We start from the raw sequence: 9,917 nt of genomic DNA, 5'->3' as shown, positions 1-9,917 counted from the left end.
ATCAGACGTGGTCGCGGTACTGAACAGACGTGGTTGCAGTACGGAATTCAGACGTGGTTGCAGTACGGAGCAGACGTGGTTGCTGGACTGAACAGACGTAGTAGCTGGTCGTAACCAGACGACGGAGGAAGTTACCAGAGTCCATGGGTATGGTCGTGGGAGCTTGACTACGGAGAAACCCATAGCTATGGTCGAGATAGCTTAATTACAGGAATCAGATGCATATGGTCGTAAGAGCTTAACTACAGGAACCAGATGCATATGGTCGAGAGAGCTTAACTACACAAGCTAGATGCATATGGTCGGGTGAGCTGTTGGAGCTGACAACAAAGAGTGTACCGACTAAAGGTTGCCTGGTGGTGGTACTGGCAGGAACGGGGCTTGTGCAAGTGTCAACTGCGGCAATATATTTCTGCCAAACGGATCCACGACTAAAAGTTTTGAAATCGACGTGGTGACACACCCGTCGGCGGCAGGCATCCTGACAAAAGCGAGCCGCCGGCGGACCGAAGCACCCACGCCCGCCGCCGATTCCGTCACAATACTTTTAATCATTTCCTCTTTTCAAGTTCTCCGGCTCGCAGATAAAACGTCAACTGCAGTTTATTCCATTATGACTCGTTTCGCCACGGAGACAGTCCCGAACGAAAACAAGGCATTAAATCGTCTAAAAATCGCTACAAAGAAGAACAGTTTTAACAATGTAGGGACATATTATTGCCTATATGTCTTTGAATAATTATTATCTCCTTTCAATATCGTTCACATAAAATCAATAGCGATAAAATGAAGTTTTGAAACAAAGGTAAATATGAAGGCGTACGTGCATAGTACACAAACGAGCCTGCCTTGTTTACTATACCGGGACCGAATACCCTCGGTGACGTCACAGTCAAAGAACACCCGTCGCGGTAGGCATTGCGGGAGCGAACTCGGGGAAAATGGGTAGGGATATATCGTTCAAATTCACTATTTTGAAGAAGGAAATGGGGGGTCGAATCACCTCTTAGTGTTTGGGGGGGGGGGGGGGGGGGGTTGTAAGGTTGCTATTAATGTAAATATCTCAATATTTGGAATCGTCTTCTTAATTCAACTGTAACGTATTCAACCGCTGCAAATCACATCTGGGCGAATCCAGAGAAAACCCAACTCGTTATTCTCCACCTTAAGAACAGAGATGCAGACCGGTAACTGGCAGTCAGATGGTATGGAAAATGTTTGGAACACACCAGCAAGCTAATCTCACACAAAGGCTACAGTTGGAGCAAGGTACAGCATCCTGAAAAAGCTTGCCAACACGAAGTAGGGAACAGAAGCCAAGACCATCCGTACGACACCTCTTGCTGAGCTATCCGTTGCAGTAAATCATACTCAAATCTTTGTGAAACACCCCGAGGAGTCTTTTAAATCCAAAGCGAGATCCTGTACCCGACGACTGGACACGACTTGTGTAGTGACCCGTGAACAAGAAGATATAGTCCTACGATACCATTATGGAATTGGGATAAGCAAACGATGCACAAATACTTGTCTTAGAACCTTTGAAATTCCGAGTCAGGCTTAACCCAAGCATTAAACTGGTCGGGCCTGCACTCTCTTTCTGGTCAAAATGATCCGAAATAACAAGATGTGACACAATGTCGGGTCAACCAATTGTTCCGGACAACCGAGGCATACGAGTCAGTTTTACTCGGGATTCGTCAATATCATAACAAATATTGATAACTGCGCTTTTCTTGGTCTGTAGTCTTACATGAAATTGAAATAAATTCAATGAATATTTTCATGTCCATGTTATTCACGCTTCAAATTGATTTAAAGTTTTAAATACTTTTTAATCAATTTTTGTCTCACCTGCATAGCAGAGTGAGACTATAGGCGCCGCTTTTCCGACGGCGTTGGCGGCGTCAACATCAAATCTTAACCTGAGACTAAGTTTTTGAAATGACATCATAACTTAAAAAGTATATGGACCTAGTTCATGAAACTTGGCCATAAGGTTAATCAAGTATTACTGAACATCCTACTAGAGTTTCATGTCACATGACCAAGGTCAAAGGTCATTTAGGGTCAATGAACTTAGACCATGTTGGAGGAATCAACATCGAAATCTTAACCTGAGGTTAAGTTTTTGAACTGTCATCATAACTTAGAAAATATATGGACCTAGTTCATGAAACTTGGACATAAGGTTAATCAAGTATCATTGACCAAGGTCAAAGGTCATTTAGGGTCAATGAACTTTGGCCGAATTGGGGGTATCTGTTGAATTACCATCATAACTTTGAAAGTTTATTGGTCTAGTTCGTTAAACTTGGACATTAGAGTAATCAAGTATCACTGAACATCCTGTGCGCATTTCAGGTCACATGACCAAGGTCAAAGGTCAATGAACTTTGGCCGAATTGGGTGTATCTGTTGAATTACCATCATAACTTTGAAAGTTTATGGATCTGATTCATGAAACTTGTACATAAGAGTAATCAAGTATCACTGAACATCCTGTGCGAGTTTCAGGTCAAATGATCAAGGTCAAAGGTCATGTAAGGTCAATGAACTTTGGTAATGTTTTTTTTTTGTTGAATAACCATCATATCTCTGTAAGTTTATTGGTCTAGTTCATAAAAAGCTGACATAAGAGGAATCATGTATCACTGAACATCTTGTGCGAGTTAGAGTAGTTTTCAAAATCAGCATATATTGAACCGCGTGGTGCAGGTGAGACGGCCAGAGGCATTCCACTTGTTGTTACTTTAAGGTTGTGTATTCTTCTCGAATCGCACATTCACTGATAATTCTTTAAACATATTTTGTATGAAAAATGGAATTCCCTTCGGAAAAATATATTTACATAATGTTTCTAAACAGATACCAGTAGACTAACTGCAGGAATGTTTGAAAAGATAGATCAAGTTCTAGCAGCATTATAATCCCAGTAGAAATGGGGAGGCCCTTAAACCTAGTGATAATCATGTTAATCGTAATGGCGATAGTAATCATAATGTTAATACTAATCATAAAAGCACTATCGAAAATGATACTAAAAGAAAACTTAGATAATAAATCAACCGAATTCGAATAGCAATCAGTTATGATCATATCAAAGGTAAGAACAAATAACTAAAAACAGTAAATCTTTTCAAAATGAATGAATCTTTGTTCATTTTTCTTCAAATATTCATCATGTTCACTCCACAATATATATTTCACATTTTTGCACGTAACAACCACTTTTATGACTTGTTCTCTCATCTTGACATTCTCTCCAATCACTCTATTTAATGACTATTGGCAATTAAATGTATGTTTGCAAGTCTATAACAATAAAAGAAACAAACGGAAACAGCATTTCAATTAATACAACCATTTAATAGGAAAAACAGATCAAATAAATATATCATACAAATCTATTTCAATTGTACGGATTAGTTCATCCTGCTGATACAAGGATTAATTTATCTTCATTTTAAAACTACATTAGGATAAATTTATCTTAATTTCAAGGCCACATGAGGATAAATTTATCTTAATATCAAGGCTACATGAGGATTAATTTATCCTAATTTAAAACCTACATGAGGATAAATTTATCCTAATTTCAAACCTACATGAGGATAAATTTATCTTAATTTCAAGGCTACACGAGGATAAATTTATCCTAACTTCAAGGCTACACAAGGATAAATTTATCTTAATTTCAAGACTACATAAGGATAAATTTATCTTAATATCAAGGCTACATGAGGATTAATTTATCCTAATTTAAAACCTACATGAGGATAAATTTATCCTAATTTAAAACCTACATGAGGATAAATTTATCTTAATTTCAAGGCTACACGAGGATAAATTTATCCTAACTTCAAGGCTACACGAGGATAAATTTATCTTAATATCAAGGCTGCATGAGGATAAATTTATCCTAATTACAAGGATACACGAGGATAAATTTATCCTAATTTCAAACCTACATGAGGATAAATTTATCCTAATTTCAAACCTACATGAGGATAAATTTATCCTAATTTAAAACCTACATGAGGATAAATTTATCCTAACTTCAAGGCTACACGAGGATAAATTTATCTTAATATCAAGGCTGCATGAGGATAAATTTATCCTAATTACAAGGATACACGAGGATAAATTTATCCTAATTACAAGGATACACGAGGATAAATTTATCCTAATTACAAGGATACACGAGGATAAATTTATCCTAATTTCAAGGCTACATGAGGATAAATTTATCCTAATTTAAAACCTACATGAGGATAAATTTATCCTAACTTCAAGGCCACACGAGGATAAATTTATCTTAATATCAAGGCTACATGAGGATAAATTTATCTTAATATCAAGGCTGCATGAGGATAAATTTATCCTAATTACAAGGATACACGAGGATAAATTTATCCTAATTACAAGGATACACGAGGATAAATTTATCCTAATTACAAGGATACACGAGGATAAATTTATCCTAATTTCAAGGCTACATGAGGATAAATTTATCTTAATTTCAAACCTACATGAGGATAAATTTATCCTAATTTCAAACCTACATAAGGATAAATTTATCCTAATTTCAAACCTACATGAGGATAAATTTATCCTAATTTAAAACCTACATGAGGATAAATTTATCCTAACTTCAAGGCTACACGAGGATAAATTTATCTTAATATCAAGGCTGCATGAGGATAAATTTATCCTAATTACAAGGATACACGAGGATAAATTTATCCTAATTACAAGGATACACGAGGATAAATTTATCCTAATTTCAAACCTACATGAGGATAAATTTATCTTAATATCAAGGCTACATGAGGATTAATTTATCCTAATTTAAAACCTACACGAGGATAAATTTATCTTAATATCAAGGCTGCATGAGGATAAATTTATCCTAACTTCAAGGCTACACGAGGATAAATTTATCTTAATATCAAGGCTGCATGAGGATAAATTTATCCTAATTACAAGGATACACGAGGATAAATTTATCCTAATTACAAGGATACACGAGGATAAATTTATCCTAATTACAAGGATACACGAGGATAAATTTATCCTAATTTCAAGGCTACATGAGGATAAATTTATCCTAATTTAAAACCTACATGAGGATAAATTTATCCTAATTTCAAGGCCACACGAGGATAAATTTATCTTAAATCAAGGCTGCATGAGGATAAATTTATCCTAATTACAAGGATACACGAGGATAAATTTATCCTAATTACAAGGATACACGAGGATAAATTTATCCTAATTTCAAACCTACATGAGGATAAATTTATCTTAATATCAAGGCTACATGAGGATTAATTTATCCTAATTTAAAACCTACACGAGGATAAATTTATCTTAATATCAAGGCTGCATGAGGATAAATTTATCCTAACTTCAAGGCTACACGAGGATAAATTTATCTTAATATCAAGGCTGCATGAGGATAAATTTATCCTAATTACAAGGATACACGAGGATAAATTTATCCTAATTACAAGGATACACGAGGATAAATTTATCCTAATTACAAGGATACACAAGGATAAATTTATCCTAATTTCAAGGCTACATGAGGATAAATTTATCCTAATTTCAAGGCTACACGAGTATAAATTTATCCTAATTACAAGGATACACGAGGATTAATTTATCCTAATTACAAGGCTACAGGAGGATAATTTTATCCTTTTTTCAAGGCTACAAAGGATAAATTTATCCTAATTTCAAGGCTAAAGAGGATAAATTTATCTTAATTTCAAGGCTATATGAGGATAAATTTATCTTAATTCCAAGGGTACACAAGGATAAATTTATCCTAATTTCAAGGCTACACGAGGATTATTTTATCTTAATTTCAAAACTGCAAGAGGATAAATTTATCCTAATTTCAAAGCTATAGGAGGATAAATTAGCTACACGATAAATTTATCTAAATTTCAAAGCTACACAAGGATAAATTGATCTTAATTTCAAAGCGGCAAGAAGATAAATTAATCTCATTAAAAGTTCAAGGCTACACAAGGATAAATTATCTTAATTTCAAAGCCACAGCAATTACACAATTCACCTTAAAATATTTGACAATTGGTTATGTTATTGGGTGGCAACTGACATTTATGATTAAATTTGCATTGGATTTGTAGACAAGAGTAAGTTTTTTATTAAAGGTCAAGTCTAACCCAGGAAAATACTGACTTAAATCAATAGAGAAAAATCAAACTAGCATAGTGCTGAAAATTTCATAAAAATCGGAAGGAAAATAAGAAATCTATGACATTTTAAAGTTTTGCTTATTTTTTACAAAACAGTGATATGCACGACTAGGTGAGTCAGTCGATGATGTCCATCCATTATACAATATTTCTTTTTTTAGATTTGACAATAAGGACCAACTTGACTGAACCATAAACAGTGCTAATTCCACATGTTCAGGGAGGAATTAATCGTTGTATCACTTGACAATGAGAAAATTAGAATATTTCATATAATAAAATACAAAAGAAATAGTGAGTGGATGACATCATGGTCTCCTCATTTGCATACCCGCCAGGATGTGCATATAACTGTTTTTGTGAAATTAAGCTAAACTTTCAAATGTCGTAACTTTTTTTATGGGACCTGTCGTTACATCCAAGTTTGATGAAATTTTCAATGTTATGCTTGTTGGATTTTTCTCGTTTTATACAAACAACTTAATTCCTCCCTGTAGGGATGGACTTGTCGTTTAACTTGTGGCCTGTGATGCATGTTCAAAATTATGTTAACAACATGAATGCAGCTAGTTCAGTACCTGGGATAACAAATTTGTAAAATAATATGTGACAGCTCTCCTGTACTGGGCGTTGTGGCTTGCGCCTGTAATCCAAGCTGTGGGGAAGTTACAAATTGATGCCCTGGTCACGTCTTTCAGATTGTGATGTAAAAGGTCGGTCCCAGACGTAAATAATCTGATTGATACACATCTGACAAAACTCAAATGCACACACATCTCCTGTCCTCCAGAGACTTCTCACTGTCCTTCCCAATTCAGTTGTTGTACTTCTGGGTTCTGTAATGACATTTAAGAAAAAAAAAAATTTTTAACTCTATACAGCAATTATTTTTTTTTATGTCAAATTTTGAAATGCAAAGGTTTTTCATGATCTGTACTGATGGTAATCAATTTTATTTACATCACATTCACTGTTATTAGTGTTAACCTTAAGATGGGCTCTTGTGGCTACTCCATGGCCAGATGTTTGTATACCCCACCCCCCAAAAAAATGAAGTTGAACGAGCACAAAATTTCAACAACGGTAGTGTGAGATGTATTCTGCAAAGCGATTTTCTAAACTAAGACAAGGCATAGTATTGATATAGGCGATTTTGTGTCTCACATTATCATCACACATTATCATTAAAATGTACAATAACTCACCTCCATGATCTCTTTGTTTCGCCGGACGGAAACGACAGGCCTGTTGTACACTTCCCCAGTCCTCTTCGATTGAGCAAGTTGCCCGTTGACTTGTAGAAACAAAGTGTAGACTCCGAGTTCATTGTCCCTTTATGGTGTACTCGTCGCTTTCACTCGAACTGCTTGGCTGGCTCTGCAGCTGGGACGGCCGCGCCCGGGTCCCGGGCGGGAGCGAGTAACCACGGACAGTGAACGAGTACGGCACTACGTACCACTACCAACTGAAGAAGATGAAACTCCTAGTTTTAACTCGTAATTAAAAATGTCAATAATAACGCGTAAGAGAACTTCTGAAGAGAGAAACACTCAAACAGTAGCCAAAACGTGATCCAAAACAAAAACAATGTCGAGAAGAGCTATTTTGGCTTAAACAAGGACCTGGTTATCGAGAGCGGTTTGTAATGTCACGATGTGAAAAGGCAAATACCGGTGTGTACGTGTAGCTAGCTAGGCGTTCTTGCGTGACACATCCCCTATTGTTAGAGCGAGAAGGGCTATTATTCTGCTGGTCTCAATAAACTTTTAATCTCCATTCCCTGACTGTGGCTTTTGTTTTGCAATTGCAATGCTACTGCTAGGGTTGCAGCTATTCTACGAACCGAGACCCTTAAGTAATTACAGTATGTCAAATTATTTCTGATATTGCAAAAAATATATACGGTATATACATGTATAGCGATATTCCTTTGCTAATGACTTGAGTATATCCCGAAATCATAATGTGAAAAATGAATTAATATAATATCAACTAAACTACAAGTTTGGGTAACAGTTATAGGTTATCGGCCTATAGCATGGTGCGCCAGAAGAAATTAATATAAGAAATTTACCTTTGGAAAATCATGATATAATATATCATTATTTTCCAATTTCCAAAGGGAAATCTAGTACGAGACATGTTTTGCATATGGCATAATTCGCGGGCGCGTTCAAAATTTTGGGGAAAATTTTGCTTTTAACGCCTAGGCTCGATCGAGAACCCATAGTCGTTGTAGGCCTATATCATGATCTGCATCATAAAGATGACATGCGTATATAACCCCCCTATGAGCTGTATACATTGTATTTGAATTTCCGGCTAACTGGCCTACTTTTCACAGTAACATTTTGTTTTACCTAAATACATGCATGAGGCACTAGCGTACCTACGGGGGGGGGGGGGTCGAGCCGGGGGCACTCTGCCACCCTGACGAGTCACAGCCTATGCAAAGGACGTATCCCTATCCCTGCCCCCCCCCATCCTCTGACGGCTTGATCGAAAACCTTTTTGGCCCCCTGACGAGCTTAAAACCTTTTTTTTTTGCTTATCATTTTTTTTTCTGGTACGAAATCCTTTTTTTTGTGATTGAAGACATTTTTATTTGCTTGTCAACTTTTGTGGCGGACGGTTTTGCCCCCCCCCCCCCGGCTGTGGAAAATCCTAGGTACGCCACATGTTTTGTGGATGATCTGGAATAAATAATTTAACGGCAATTCGCTTGTGCTCGAGTATAAATGCGTCTGTGTATACATCATACTACTAGTATTGTCAATGTGCCCCGAACTTGTGTTCATGATAGATAGCATATATTATGACCGTGAGTATGGAAAATGAAATACTGGGCATTAATATTGACCGTCCTTGAAAAAAAAATGGCACTGGTAAAAAAAAGGGTTTGTTCAAAAGAGTAAATCCGTGGTCTTGTGATGTTTAAGGGTGATATCTATCATCTCTGACATTAACGTTTTATCATTTTTTATTGTTATTAAAACAAACCTGTGCCACTATTACTTTAGTCATGCAAATTACATGACATTGTCAATCTTCCATATTTTGCCTTTATTCCTTACAATCGAATGGATAAAACCACGGAGTTGGAGTAGATGAACTGCTATATAGCTAGCCTATACTTTAAAATCTAAATTGTTGACTCGTCCTTCTACATTCAGATCTTTGCATGGGTGTCGATCCCGGAGGTGTGGGTATTAACCCCCCCCCCGTCGTATATCATATACAACGGGGGGGGGGGGGGCTATATATCTTGTAGTCTTATAAGGATTGCAACCTCTACAGGCGTGCATGATGTTGGGCTATATTAGGGACCATGGAAGAAAAGGGGTGAATTTGATCAATATAGGCCCTATATTTATGTCAAAATTTGTTACAAAATTAAATTCTTGCAGTAAAAAGGTGATGTTTGCTCGCTCGCTTCGCCTTCTCATTGTTTTCTAAAATAGATTTTGCCTCATAATGTTATGTCTGGACCGCGCAAAATTTACGCATCCCCCCCGGCTCTATCAAACTTACAAAAAATCCCTCACAGAGAACAAAAATTTGGTCTGTCATTCCATTGCCCTCGAAGCAGTGGAGGGGGGGGGGTACTTCCTCGATCCCTACAAAAACTAGGGCCTACCGAAAATGTTCTACTTAGGAAATTGGAAATTGAAACAAAATCAATCATAA

General features: G+C 36.6%; 1 long non-coding RNA gene across 1 annotated transcript; it reads right to left on the bottom strand.

Annotated features, from left to right (window-relative positions):
- Positions 1–6,642: 6,642 nt before the first annotated feature.
- Positions 6,643–8,233, bottom strand: LOC121426377. Its single transcript, XR_005971600.1, has 2 exons — positions 7,436–8,233; positions 6,643–7,066 (listed from the first exon to the last, which is right to left on the bottom strand). It is a non-coding gene; the product is annotated as an uncharacterized LOC121426377 (long non-coding RNA).
- Positions 8,234–9,917: the final 1,684 nt, after the last annotated feature.

Source organism: Lytechinus variegatus, chromosome 13 (genome assembly GCF_018143015.1).
Source record: "Lytechinus variegatus isolate NC3 chromosome 13, Lvar_3.0, whole genome shotgun sequence".
Taxonomy (NCBI): Eukaryota; Metazoa; Echinodermata; class Echinoidea; order Temnopleuroida; family Toxopneustidae; genus Lytechinus; species Lytechinus variegatus.
Note: the sequence above shows the minus strand (reverse complement) of the source record. Positions and strands in the feature narration are given on the sequence as shown.